Source organism: Anoplolepis gracilipes, chromosome 11, assembly GCF_047496725.1.
Source record: "Anoplolepis gracilipes chromosome 11, ASM4749672v1, whole genome shotgun sequence".
Lineage (NCBI taxonomy): Eukaryota > Metazoa > Arthropoda > Insecta > Hymenoptera > Formicidae > Anoplolepis > Anoplolepis gracilipes.
Window position 1 is genome coordinate 3240606 of NC_132980.1, and position 15530 is coordinate 3256135.

Sequence of the window (15530 nt, forward strand, 5' to 3'; positions counted from 1 at the left end):
TTTCAAATAATAATTTAAAACTAATTTTAATTTAATAATCTAAATAAAAATTTATTAGATTCAAACGTCACTTTTAATTTATATAAAAGAAAAATAATTTAAGTCAAAATAAAATAAATAATTTTAATGTAATAATCTACGTTATAATCAATTTTAATATGAATCTAATAATAATTATATTTGGAGTTATTTATAATTAAATAATTTAAGTTATAATTGATTTTAATACAAGTATTTCAAGTTATAATCAATTTTAATTCAAGTCAAATTTTATTTTAAATCAAATTTCAATACAAATCAATATTTTAATATTATAATTTAAGTCACAATCAATTTCAATTTAAATCAAATTTCGATTTAATTTGAATTTATATAAAAAGAAAAATAATTTAAGTTAAAATAAAATAAATAATTTTAATATAATTGTTACGTCCTGTCGGCTCCACGTTTTTCCTCCCACGAAATGAACAATAATCGTCCGATCGGTCACAAAAAACGGGTCGCGCAATAGAAAAGAACCGTTATTATCAAATAATGTTTAGACCTACTAAAAACGATATCTAAACAAATACCGGAAGGGATCAATAACGAAATCCTCTAAACAACGAAACAGACAAACACAGCTGCATAATCTTAAGAAAGAAACAAATAATGCTGCTACGCACTGTCGGCTCCACGTTTTTCCTCCCACGAAAATGAAGCAATAATCGCCCGACTAATCATAAAAAGGATCGCGCGACGAAAAATATTTTAAAACATTGAAAACGATGTCAAAAGAAACGACCGGAAAGGACCGATAGTGAGATCCTCTAAATGAATAAATCGACAAACACAGCTGCATAATCTTAAAAAAGAAACAAATAACGTCGCTACGCACTGTCGGCTCCACGTTTTTACCTCCTATAAAAATAAAACAATAATTGCCCGACCAGTCATAAGAGGGCCGCGGAACGAAAAAATGTTTTAAACATTGAAATCGATGTTCAAAGAAATGACCGAAAAGGATCGATAGCGAGATCCCCTAAATAAATAAATGGATAAAAACAGCTGCATAATCCCAGGAGATAACTAAATGAAGAATCTCCAAATTTCCTAAGAGGCCGTACAGAGCCCACCAATCAGCAACAATCAAAAATAAGGAGGAGAAGGAATCTCACCAAACGACAGCTTTTTACACGTCAAAATCTCAAAAATACTCCCGCCCAAATTGTTAACACGCCCTCAAGATTTAATATAAAAAGGGAAGACTCGCGCATTACCGACACCAAAAAGTTCAAATCAGTCGATAGTACAACGTTAGATTCATTCGGCACAGTTACTCCCGCTCATTCCTATTTTCGGTCGTTCGCTGACAAGGAATTCGTTTCACATATCGGGAGTTCTGATTAAGTTTTGAAAACTATTAGAGTCAGTGCTCAACAACGACCACCTGCCGAGCAAGAGCCACAACTGGGCCACAACCTGACCAGCAGCTAAAAACACAACAAATCTGCCTAAGTAGTAAGTCCATTTTCCTTCTCTTTTACCGCCGTTCTTTCCTTTTTATTCAACCCTGTTCTTTATTTAAAGTGCCTAAAATCGCGCCGACCCGCCGATTCTCGAAAATCGAGACCATAGATCGGACAACACGACCGTGAGCGAAACCAACAGTTTAGATTCTCCCCTTTCTTCACCGCAGTACCCGCGCTGTTCCATCCCGTTGAAGACGCTTTTCCCATTTACCCATAGTTACCTTGAAATAGATTTTCCTTCCCCATCATATTCTCCCGTACCCCTTTCACCTTCGGTCATCGATATATCCGATGACTCACCGCCGTCGTCTCCCCCAACCTTTTCCGATTCCTCGTCCGTAATCCTCTCGATAATTCGTCGAACCATATGATAGAATTACTCGACTCCTCTTTGGAGTACTCTCCAGCAGATCCTGACACCTTCGCGCTCTCCTCTTTAAAATCGAAGCTTGCATCCATGTCCGATTCCGCTCTCCTCAACCTTATAGATAGCGTCTTCGAAGACGTCGACATCGCGCCATACATAACACTTTTCGCAAATCTTTATTATTATTATTATTTTTTTTTATTATAAACTATTGTAACAAATACCAACCAGAATAAAATCTTTAGAATCGCACTCGTTCCCCTTCTTTTCTGGTTGATGACCTCCGTACTTATGTAACACCCGCGACCCACACACACAAACACACACATACACTCATACAAATAATTTTAAGGCCGATATCAATAGGATTATATGTATAACGTTAAGAATTAATTGAATAAATGTTAAATTAAATATTAAATGATCGGTAAATTTATTTAACTCCCTCACTCTCTCTACGCGAAAGATCACACTTGGTCCCGTCCCGCGTAAAAGAGATTCGATTCTCTTACCAAAAAGGGACCACCGAGAGAGCGTTCGCATAACAGAGTAATAACGACACCCGTCGTTTACCTGTTTGCTAACCTGCAGCTCGCTCAACCGAGTCACTCGTCGATAAGACTTTTGACATCGGAACAGTTCCTGTTACGCCCTTCCTCTAACCTATCCTTTCTACGGGCCTGGATGTAACATACTGAAAAATTGGGGGCTCGTCCGGGATTGATTGAAATGTGTGATTTTAAGCTGGAATGAGTAAAGGGACTAGAGGGCAAACCGATAAAGACGAAGTAGAACGAAATTTTCAATTAGCGCTAGAGAAACACAAACGGCCGAAATTCGATAAACCAGAACCGCTTTACACTTCAACACCTACTACATCTACTTCCACACGATTTCCGAAAATTATTAATTTTTCTTCAATCGAAGTAACCACTGAGACAAGTAGTGAACAACATTCCTATACCAGTGGCACGCCCGATAGCGATATTTCTGTAAACGGCGCCAAATCTAAAATTGAAATAGAGTTAGAAAATTTTTACGATAACACCATGACGCAGAATAATCCTTTCGCTACTCTTAAATACGTGGTCGAGGCCGTTCCTTATTTTGACGGTCAAAATATTCCGTTAAATTATTTTATCGAGGGATGTGAAGAAGCAAAATCTATGCTACCTAAAGAAACAGAACCACAGCTAACAAGAATAATAAGAACGAGAATAATCGATGAAGCCCGTCGCACGATACAAGATCAAAATTTTGATAGCGTTTCACAATTAACTACTTACTTAAAGCAGATATACGGGCCAACTAAAAATATTTATCAATTGTAAGGAGAATTAGGTAGGGTGTATATATCAAAAGGGAGACGAAAATGTAGTAACATACGCAAACAGAGTTAAATTCCTAGGAAAACAAATTTTAGAAGCATATAAAACCGCATGAAATATTGCGGTTGATCAGAGTATTAAGGCATCATTAGAAAAAGACATGAACAAATGCTTCATTAAAGGATTAAAACCAGAAATCGAGCAAAGAATCTCGAGAACTTTAGAAGTAGATGCGACAGTAGCTGACGCTCTAAGAATAGAGAGAGAGCTTCGGGAAATGACAGAATTACGACAGGGAACGGACCATTCAGGAAGACAAAAGAACGCCAGCTCAAGAGAAATCTGTCAAATCTGTTATAAGCAAAGGCACGTGGCCAATGACTGCAGAAAATATTTACAGGTATCTCAGACTACTAACAACCGCACAGATTTAGGAATGGACATTCTGCCAGATTTGCAAAAAACGAAGACACACCGCGGACAAGTGCCGGTATCGCGACCCTCAAGTCCGTCGGTCGGTCAATATAATACAAGAAAATTAATTACATGTCAATTATGTTCAAAATCCGGTCACAATGCAAAAATTTGTCAACAAGGTAACGTGAACAATACAGCTAACAGAATTTCAATAATTTGTCAATGGCGCGAAAAACCTGGACATTCAGCTAATAACTGTTAGAGGAAACAAAATGAAAATCGGCCCAAGACCACGTGTCAAATTTGTAATAATTACGGGCATGTTGCAAAGGATTGCCGATCCAACATGAACCAACAGGGAAGAACTGGAAACTCATTGTTTTGTCGATACTGCAAGGAACAAAAACACCTTTTAGAAAATTGCCAAGTGCGTCTTGCTAACAATCAAAAGAAAAACAAGGCACTGGGAAACTACAATGGCCCCTCGACATCGGGTGCGCAGCAGGGCCCGAACAAGAAAAGCGCCCACACAAAACTCAAGTAGTCAAGTAGGTAAAACTGAAACAAAAATAAGACCCGTAACCGTAAATCTCGACAAACAGAGTCGCGTGCCTACCGTCCAAATAACCATAAGTGATACGATTAAGATAATTTTTATGTTAGACACAGGATCCGGACCAAACGTTATTAAAGAAAACTTCGTACCTGAAGGAATAAGTATTAACTGTACGAACATCTTAAAATTAAACGGTATAAATAATTATCCTGTTTACACTCTGGGCGAAATTACGCTAATTCTCTTCGAAAGACCGGTTACTTTCCATATCGTTTCTAACGATTTCCCGATCTCGCAATCTGGGATTCTCGGAAATGATTTTTTCGAACAAACTTCGTCGAAAATCGACTACGCCCAAGAACATTTAAACGTTTCCGGAATAAACATACCTTTCTTGTCACCTGAAACTATTACAGTAGCTCCCCGTTCCGAATCAGTATTTTATGTAAGAGTGGAAAACCCAGAGATAAAGGTCGGATATATACCAAGATTAAAAATAGCACCTAGAATTCATTTAGAAGATACTATCGTTGAAAATATCGATGGAAAAGCATATTTAAACATTATAAGCACTCTGGATGAAGAAATGGAAGTTCAAGTTCCTACCTTACGTTTGAAATATTTAAACGATCTATTCAACAATCACGAACCAGAGGAAACTTTAACTAATCCAACGGAAGAAGAATTTACAAATAACGAAATAAAAAACGAAGAAAATCAACAAACTTTTATCAACGAAGAAACTCATTATGAAGACGAAGAAGAAAAAATTAATTAAGAAAAAATTGAAAATAATAATGAAAATAATAAAACCCAAATTGAGAGGGAAATTAAAAACATCAATAATTCAACATTTTCCAGAGAGAAAAGTTACCAAATCTCTCCTAAAAATCTCGAAGATCCAACCATCTTCGGAGGGAGAGGTTACCAAACCTTCCAAAAGGGAGATAATTCTAGGATTTCGGAGGGAAATTTCCAAACCTCGACAGAAAATCCTAGCTCCGTCGTTTACGAGGAGGGAAGTTACCAAACCTCACTATGTGATTCGACAAAAACCTATAAGGGAAGAAATCCTTTATCCTTCCCAGATTTTTAATTTACGCAGGTTGGACTATTTACAGAAACAAATAAAATTAAATCAGAAACCTCTCATGTTACCAAGGAAGAGCATTCTAAGGGAGCTCAAGAAAATAGTTCAAATGAAAGAAAATCTTTAAAATTTAAATACAAAAATAAACCGTCTTCAGAAGTTTCTTCCCTTTTATTAAATCAATCTCAAGAAATTACAAAAAATTCCAAAGCTACGCGCAAATCAAAACATAAAGAAAGTTCACTAATCAAGAGTGAAAAATGTTTAACAATCACCGAAGAAGAAAAGGACGGTCGACTCACCGAAATTATATAATCATTAAGATTGGAACATTTAAACGGAATCGAGAGAGACAGTATAATAAAGTTAATAACGGACAGTCAAGATAGATTCTATATTCCGGGAGAAAAATTAACTGCAACTCACGTGTTACAGCATAAAATACCAACCACAGACAATCAACCTATAAATACTCGACAATACCGTTTTCCGCAGACGCATAAGGAAGAAATAAATAAACAGGTAGAGGAACTCGTTGAAGGAAGAATCGTAAAACATTTACAGTCTCCATACAATACTCCCATATGGATAGTACCAAAAAGGAGGATTCAAAAGGAAATAAGCGATGGAGAATGGTTCTAGACTTCTTTAAATGATAAAACCATTGGGGATGCATATCCGTTACCAAATATTGTCGATATATTAGATCAATTAGGAGGAGCGCGATATTTTTCGATATGCGATTTAGCATCCGGATTTCACCAGATTAAAATGGATCCTGAAGACTGTCATAAAACAGCTTTTACAACCCCTTATGGACACTATGAATTCGACCGGATGCCTTTCGGTGTAAAAAACGCACCTGCTACTTTCTAACGCCTAATAGACTTAGTATTAACTGGGTTATAAGGACAAGAATTATTCGTCTACATGGATGATATCGTTATCTACGCTACTTCTTTAGAAGAGCATGAAAGAAAATATAACGCTTTAATAGAACGACTCCGTAAGGCTAATCTAAAATTGCAGCCAGATAAATGCGAATTTTTGAAAACAGAAGTAACGTATCCAGGACACGTAATTAGCAGGAACGGAGTAAAACCAGATCCGAAAAAATTAGAAGCAGTACAACAATTTCTAAGACCCAAGACGCCGAAAAACATTAAACAATTCTTAGGACTTGCAGGATATTATAGACGATTTATACCAAATTTTTCCCAATTTGCCAAACCATTAACAATATTATTGAAAAACGATACCCACTTTGAATGGACACCTCTACAAGAAGAATCTTTTCAATTTTTAAAACAAAAATTATGTGAAGAACCGGTATTACAGTATCCAGACTTTTTTAAACCGTTTATTTTAACTACGGACGCCTCTGGAATAGCCGCGGGTGGCATATTATCGCAGGGAGAAATAAATAAAGATCGCCCATAGCATATACCTCACGAACTTTAACAAACAATGAATTAAAATACGACACTTACGAGAAGGAAGCATTAGCTATCGTTTACTGCGTTAAACATTTTCGACCTTATTTATACGAAAACAGATTCACTCTAGTTACAGATCATAAACCATTAATGTGGTTTAAGAACGCGCAAGATGCAAATATGCGAATACTGTGCTGGAGATTAAAATTATCAGAATACGACTACGATGTCGTATATAAAGCTGGGAAAACTAACGTAAACGCAGATGCATTATCACGAAATCCTGTAGATTTTCAAGGAACAGATTGTAAAATTATAAAAAATCAAATTTTAAACCCAGATAACCCAAGAGACGCAGAAATAATTTCCAGAATGTTAGATGAAGCAGATAACGAAGAAGAAGAAGATGACGATTTTACTTTACGCTTCTCAGACAACGAAACAGACGATGAGATAGATAAAATAGAATACGAAATAAACGAAACAGACCAAACAATCAATACAGATACATTACCCTGCACACTTGAAAAATTAAATAAAATTCCCGAACCACAGATTACTCAAAATAAAATACAAACGAGAAGTCAAACAGCAAGATCAGATTTTAAACAAAACGAAATGATTAAAGAACTTCCCAATAACAACACGGAAGAATATATACCTAATACTCAAACTTTTTTATTTATTTTATTTGAATACTGTTCTTTTTATCAATTGATGAGTCAATTATGATTAAATGATAAAAGGCGTGAGAGAAAGAGAGAGAGAGAGAGAGAGCGAGAGAGAGAGAGAGAGAGAGAGAGAGAGAGAGAGAGAGAGAGAGAGAGAGAGAAGGAGAAACATGAAAAACATATCAGGAACATAAAAATTGATAAAATAGCAGACATTAAAAAAACATGTTTAACAGTGAAATAATTAACATTAAATGACTCGATTGTACGGATCGATGACGTTTTTTATTGTTAAACATGTTTTTCTAATGTCTGCTATTTTATCAATTTTTATGTTCTTGATATGTTTTTTATGTTTCTCTCTCTCTCTCTCTCTCTCTCTCTCTTTCTCTCACGCCTTTTATCATTTAATCATAATTGACTCATCAATTGATAAAAAAGAATAGTATTCAAATGAAATAAATAAAAAAGTTTGACTATTAGGTATACAGCTGCCGCGTCGCTTGAGGCGGCACTGCTGGCGCACATACCGGCTCACAGGATTCGTTGACTTAAGTGTTAAATAACTCAGTAAATAATGATCGGAGAAAAAAATGACACAGAAACTTTCGTCTCAGAATTTTAGTCTCCTTCATCTCCTGAAAGGTCAATTATGAGTTTTGGGACACCCTGTATATATGCAACATAGATTATAAATACAAAATGTACAAGATATTCAGTTTGATATATGTACAAAGTATCTGGTAATAATCGCTCCACCTCTCTAGGGCTGATAGAGCAAGTCAAATGCTGAGTGCTATATACGACGCGCGTTCATACGCTAAGCGTTTTTAATTAGTAGTTTAATCATTATTGCGCAAATCGCAAAATGGTAAAGGACTTTTTCGGTTTGACCCCCTCTACCTGCACCTGACGGGTGGGGCGCGAATTATGGGACACCCTGTATTATAGTAAGATAATGTATTTAAGCAATAGTGCGTTTTCTTAGTATTTTATTAATTTCTAATTAATTTCATTTTTTATAATATACATATTTAATAACATAAAAATGATGTGCGCGTAGCGTGCGCTTATGTTGTTCTAGTATTTTAATAATATAAATATAATGATTTATAAAAATAATATTTCTATTACGTGCATAAAAGATAGTTGATTTTGAAGGAATGTTTTGTGAATGTTGATGTGAATACAGTTTTATTTCACATAAAGGTGTCTCCAAGATTTTATATACATGTCGTAGGCAAATGGTTATTTTAGGAAAATAGCTTTTGACTAGGCTGTACTGTCAGCCTTGGTAGTTTCTGCGCTCTCAAGTTTTGTTATATTTTTTTATGGGGACGGGGCGAAGCCCTGTTACACTCTATCCCCCTATGCTTAAATGGGAATCTAAGCGTTTTTTTCTAAGATGTACTTTTTAGTACGTACACGCCATATAGCATTTGCCTAGTCAAAAGCTATTTTCCTAAAATAACCATTTGCCTACGACATATATTTATCTTATATTCATACAAGTTATACGTAATGATTATTTTAAGGACAATTGATAAACATAATGATTATTTTGGGGACAACTAAATATATGTATACATATGTATAATTAATGTATAAAAAATGGCCATTATTATTACACTTACTACACATAAATATTATACATATTTATATGTAGTAAGATAATAACTTGTATTAAATTATTATATTATATATTAAATAATATATTATATACAACTTCTATATTGTTAATATATAAGCAAAATGTTAATAAATAAATATATGTATATTAACTTACTGTTAATTAATAAATACTGTTAATTAACAGTAAGTTAATACACATATATTTATTTATTAACATTTATGTATTAACAATATAAAAATCAATATATAATATATATATAGTGTTTTGTCCGTTCCTGCATTTCCTGTGTCGTGATGCCTTCCCGCTCGATATATAACAAATAAAGATTATCTCCCGAGTGACGTGAGAGTCTTCTGGATAACGGCAGACATCTTAGATCTTGGCCAGCTATCAAATAGTGCGGTCGCGTATTGACAGCTCTGTCTTAGATTCGGATTAATACGTGCATTATTACTGTATATTATTGTTTGGATGTGTTCCTATTAAAATTCCGTTCTTTTATAATTGGTGTTACTTATTTTGTGGCTCGCGAGTGCCGGTTGCGACGCGCAAGAGTTGGAGATCTAACGAGATCGATTGGCGAACGTAACAATATATTATTTAATTATAATCGATATAATTATAAAAAAGAAGAAGAAAAAGAAAATATAATTATTGTAGTATACAATATATTATTTAATATGTAATTAATATAATAATTTAAATTATTATATTATCTTACTATATATAAATATGTATAATAATGTCCATTTTTCTACATTAATTATATGTATGTATACATATATTTAGTTGTCTCCAAAATAATCATTATGCTTATAAATTGTCTTAAAAATAATCATTACATATAACTTGTATAAATATAAGATAAAAATATATGAAATCTTAGAAATACTTTTATATGAAATAAAACTGTATATTCAATCAAAACATTCCTTCAAAATTAACCATCTTTTATGCATACAGTAGAGGTATTATTTTTATAAATCATTGTATTTTTCTTTTATACAGGGTGTATGAAAAGTATGGGACCGGTCAAATATCTTGAAAACGAAACGTCTCTGAGAAAAATGTTTCAGACAAAAGTTGTATGGTTTCTAGGGGAGCATAAGATGGTGCTATTAGTTTGACCTTGAAGAGTCACATGAAGGACACGTAAAGGTCATTTTGAATTTTTTAAATGGAACACCCTATATATTTTTGCATATTTTTGTAGCTTATCTCGAGAGCTTTCCAAAACGATAAAATGTTTTTTCATTAAACACTTTTCGAGTTATAAGGCTTTAAAGTTGCAATATTTTGACATATAATACAAGATATCTCGTAAAATATTCATTTCTCGATTATCTTACCCTAACACTTTTATGCACAGAATAATGAGACAAATCAATTGGCGTAATTAAAACACATAATTATGTTAAAGTAAAAATGTGTAACTACTAGTTGCAAATTCAGATTTTTTCTTAAAGATAACTATATGTTTTCTTAAAGATAACTATGTGATTTTATTCTTATTCTGTTCGAAACTGAAACCAAAATGTACTATACTATAGTTAAAATAAGTTAAAATATAAAATACTCTAAAATGATCAATATATATATAAAGTCCCCGAAGTAATCACTATATATTTATTCGTACGTATATCCATTATTACGCATCATATATTGAGTACATATAAAATACGTTAATCAATAGTTAATTACGCACTGAAAACAACTGTCATCTTAATCAGAAAAAATAGGTCCCCAAAATAACCGATCTGTGTATATACAGGGTGTCCGGTAATAACCGCCTCACCGCTCATATACAGGTAAAGCAGGTCAAACTGAGTAGAAAAGTCCTCTACCATTTTTCGATTTTCGAACTAATTATCAAGAAATTAATTAACAAAGATTGACAAATCTGGGCGAGTACAAGCGCGCGGCGAGAAGGCCCATCCGATTGCTACGCGGTTACTAGGCGCTCATTGAATGGAGGAGCGGTCTACGACTGGAAATGGATGCGTATGAGTAGCGCGCCTAGTAACTGCGTAGCGGTGGGACGGCCTTCTCGCCGCGCGCTTTTTACTCGCGCGGATTCGTCGATCTTTTTTAATTAATTTCTCGATAATTATTTCGAAAATCGAAAAATGGTAGAGGATTTTTCTACCTCAGTTTGACCTGCTCTACCTGTATATGAGCGGTGAGGCAGTTATTACCGGACACCCTGTATATATATAGATTTATTGTATATTTCATATTCTTCTTATTCTTTAAAATTTTAGTGCTTGAAGATGGATTAGATCATTTGTTCATTAAAGCAGCAATAGAATTTGAAAAACAAGAGGAGGAAAAGAAAAATGAAGAAAAAAAGGAGAAAGATAAAAAAGAAATTAAAAAACGTAAAGAGAAAAATTATAAAAAGAATAAAAAATTAAAAATTTAATGTATGAAAACATTTTACATCATTTAAATATTTATAATTTATATATAAATTTACATCATCTAAATATTTATAGTTTATATATAGATATTTTACATCATCTAAATATTTATAATCTATATATATATATTTTAAATTATCTATATATTTATATAGATATCTATATATACATACATATTATCAATAAATATTATTATTAGAAACAAATTAAAATATTATTATTAAAAACAATAAATTAACATAGAAATTTAAAGGCTGGAAAGCCGTATGTCGATTATAGCAAAAATTAATTTTTTTGTTAGAACAATTAATTGTGCACTATAGAAAACGACGCATTGAAATCTAATTAACATTTCATAAAAAAATAATACATATCGATCACGTTTTGACGACGATAAAATGCATTCTTAGTTCGAGATTACTAAATTCTCGAGTTCCCTTCTAACCCCCCTATAGAGAAGTAGGCGAGAAATATATCGATCTGCAGTCGCTGTCAATGGTAAAATAAAAATTCTGACGTACTTCGAGCAATATTATTGTTTTATAAGATAAAGTAATTTCTTTTTGTGCACTACAAAAAACGACGTATTGAAATCTAATTGACATCTCATAAAAAAATAATACATATCGATTACGTTTTGACGACAATAAAATGCATTTTCAATTTGAAATTACTAAATTTCCGAGTTCCCTTCTAACCCCCCTATGGAAAAGTACGCGAGAAAAATATCGGTCTGCAGTCGCTGTCAAAGGTAACTAATTATATTTCTTAAATAAAACTATTTTTTGAAAAAAAAGATTTATATATTATGTAATGATTACTGACACTTTAATATTAACACCAACAAGCATGACTTTCGGATGGCACAGAAATTCGACAAAGGCTGTCGGAAATCGTAAAACAAAAATTCTGACGTACTTCGAGCAATATTATTACTTTATAAGGTAAAGTAATTTCTTTATTAAATATATATCAATTATAAGAATAATTTGCAATATTTTGGTACCAATTTCGTGGGAATCGGTCCACAAATGTGGAAGTAGTTCGCTGTCATACAGACAGACGGACGATACTTATAGATTATAACAAATAATTAAAATTATATATTTGAAAAATAACGTATTGTTTTATATAACATTTCGTAAAATATACTTATATATACGGTACGACGTAAGCAAATATGTCTCAAAAGAGAAAAGGCGGAAATTTTTATAAAGTAAGTCGCAAAAGCAAGCGCTCACGAAAAATTGAGAGTTCGGAGAAAAGATCTTAACGACTCGAAGCTGATGCACAGAGACATGCTCAGCAAAGGGTCAATGAAAATGACGACGCAAGGTCTCAACGACTCGAAGCTGATGCCCAGAGATATGCTCAGCAAAGGGCAAAGCGAAAGTGCCAGCAACGCCTCACTTAGTACTCAAACTACTTGTAATACTGACGAAAATTGGGAAATAGTCGAGGAGGACGAAGACGACTACGAAATCGATATCAGAGATTATGAGTCTTACGATATAAATGATAATATTAAAATGTTTAATGAAATAGAGAAAAAAAACCTGCAGAAAATCGAACAGCCAATTGAAAAAGAAGAGATATTCGCGAAACCAGAATCATCGATGTTGCCGAATAGAGAGAAGTTTGAAATAACTAACAGTCCCACGCATACTGACTTTGAAAATCTGAAGATACAGGACGGCATAGACGAAAACTCACTACCAAAAAAGATAAATGCCGACGTTATTCAAATAATATCGTACGTTCGTTCATCTTTAGAGCAAAGAAATGAACTCTCGCGAAATTCTACAAGCACTGCAACATCTCGATGCCAGACATGTGGGAGTCTATCCTGCCGACAGAGTTCCGAGGGTGTAGACGAGGTCGATAACCATCGTCGTTAACACCGACAACCACAATCGACCTGGAGAACATTGGGTCGCCTCATAAACTTATATGAAGAATAGACGGAGCATTGCCTACCCCCTCCTAAGAAAAATGTGCCCGAGCAAGTAATCGGACTGCGATAGAAATAAGGAGTGTACCAGCGTTCTCTCTCTCTTCGCGCATGCGCTGTTCCAAAAAATATAGCGGAATAAAAGGAACTCAAATAAATATAATTTATTGTTAAACAAAATGCAGATGTGTGTTGTGCCTCCGGAAGGGGGCACAGGATTTTGCGGAATCGTGCCAGGATTCCGGGGATACAGCGGGCAGTTGCTTCCCTTTATTTTAATGATTTTTATTTTCTTTGGACTATTTTCTTTATTTTTTGATAATAAATAATATTAAATTAATTTCAACAATATGATGGTTAATCACTGCTCTCAGCGAACGGTGTACCACTCGCGTTTACTATCGGTTAGAATGAGAGAGCGGTATCTCTCGTATACACTGTCGTACAGATAGCCTGATACGCGTCGACTTATCTCAGGCACGCGTATATCTCTTAGTTATTCGTGTATGACTCTGTTGAATCTGGTCAACAGCTGCCCGTGACGATTATTACTCGTTAGGATCTAATCAACGACTGCCCGTCGCTTCATCGCGGCGGGTGCTGTTCTTCCCTCCGAACTGCATGTTTTTTCGGAGGGGATCCCTTAGCAACATGACCAAATATGGTTATGTTGCTGAATTCACGGGTTCGCGTTGTAGTGCAGGCGAGCAAGTTCAAAGTCGAATTTCCTTGCTTGTACTTTTTGCAATTCGGCGACACCTTTCCGGTGCGTCTCCGAGAGCGCTTTCCGGTCTCGTGTTCGCGCTCGGTCTCGGGCGCGCGTGGCTCGCTTCGTCAGCGGCTCGCGCGATTATCACTTCGGTCGCGATGCATTCCTGCATCAATTCGAGTCGCTTCTATTATAATTATATATCAATATTTTAATTCTAGGCATTGGAGAGCTAGAAGTATTTGATAAGCACGAAAACAAAGGATAAAATATAGATTGAAGGAAACAATAATATAAAGATATAAATGTCGTGTTTTGTGCATACAATATTAAAAAGTTAAGTTTAGTTGAACAAAAGTGTAAAAAACGCGTACGTTTCGGCTTGTCTTCAAGCCATCTTCAGCGCTAAACAATCATAAACTACATCGGAAAAAGAAGATAACTCTAAAGGACAATAGTTAATGTTTCAGACGATACATAATTATGAGTAATATAAAAGAAACAATTTATCGCGGACCATATAACGCAATTTGTTTATTATCGTTCGGTGTGATACGCTCATCAATAATGTCAGAATAACGTGGTCCATTGTTCGTTGTTAATGTTTTGAAGTCAAAGATAACATTCGTTGGAGTAATTGGATTTTTTTTAAAAATTCGTAGATTTGTATCTATAATCAGTCAATCAAACAATCGAAATGAATAATGTGTGTGTGTCGAAATGAGTCAAAGTTACAATAATGTCTGAGGTACATCAAAAACGCGTTACATAAAGTTGTATCCCACACAGCACAAATAAGTGTTCGCCGGTTGATAACTTTTTTAATTAATTTAAAATTGATTGTTTAAAGTAAACATTTAGTCCATTATTTCTAGGATGAGATTATCGCTCTTGGGTGACAGATCTGCTCCGATGATATTTTCTGAAAATATAACCGGAGAAAGTTTGGACTGATATTCTTCGATGACAGAGTCTACTCTGGTAATATTTTCTGAAAATTGTTGTGCCGCGGGGCGGCACTGGGTTCGGAATCTGCGAAGGGTGGCAGGACTCAGGGCGCAGGATAGCGTATTTTAAATTGATTTAGCCTTTGTGTAGCAAGTTTAACAGAATATATTTCTTTTACCAAATTTTCGGTAGTACAATGCGTATATCCTACGACGGCGTTGGCGGTTTTTCCCTTGATTAGCTGCGGCGTTGACTAACACTTTGCTTCTCTGATTGCCCGTTACAGAACTTGTTATTCTCGTTGCGACTTCACGACTGCCCGCTGCAGTTGATTATTCTTGATTCACTTTACGACTGCTCGCCCGCCTAAGTGCGGGTGGGTTTTTTATATTATTTCGTGACTGTGCAAGAATTGATCGGGTTGCCCAACTCCGCGACGAGTGCAAGCGCAGCGGGTCCAAAGGCCGGAATTCCTCGCTTGTATCCTTTCGCA

At 34.7% G+C, this 15530-nt stretch overlaps 1 long non-coding RNA gene and 1 pseudogene across 1 annotated transcript in view; both read left to right on the forward strand.

Annotated features, from left to right (window-relative positions):
- Window positions 1-15530, forward strand: part of LOC140670977 (uncharacterized) — a 55910-nt gene that overhangs the window by 15554 nt on the left and 24826 nt on the right. The window lies entirely within an intron of this gene.
- Window positions 2628-4167, forward strand: LOC140671297 (uncharacterized; annotated as a pseudogene).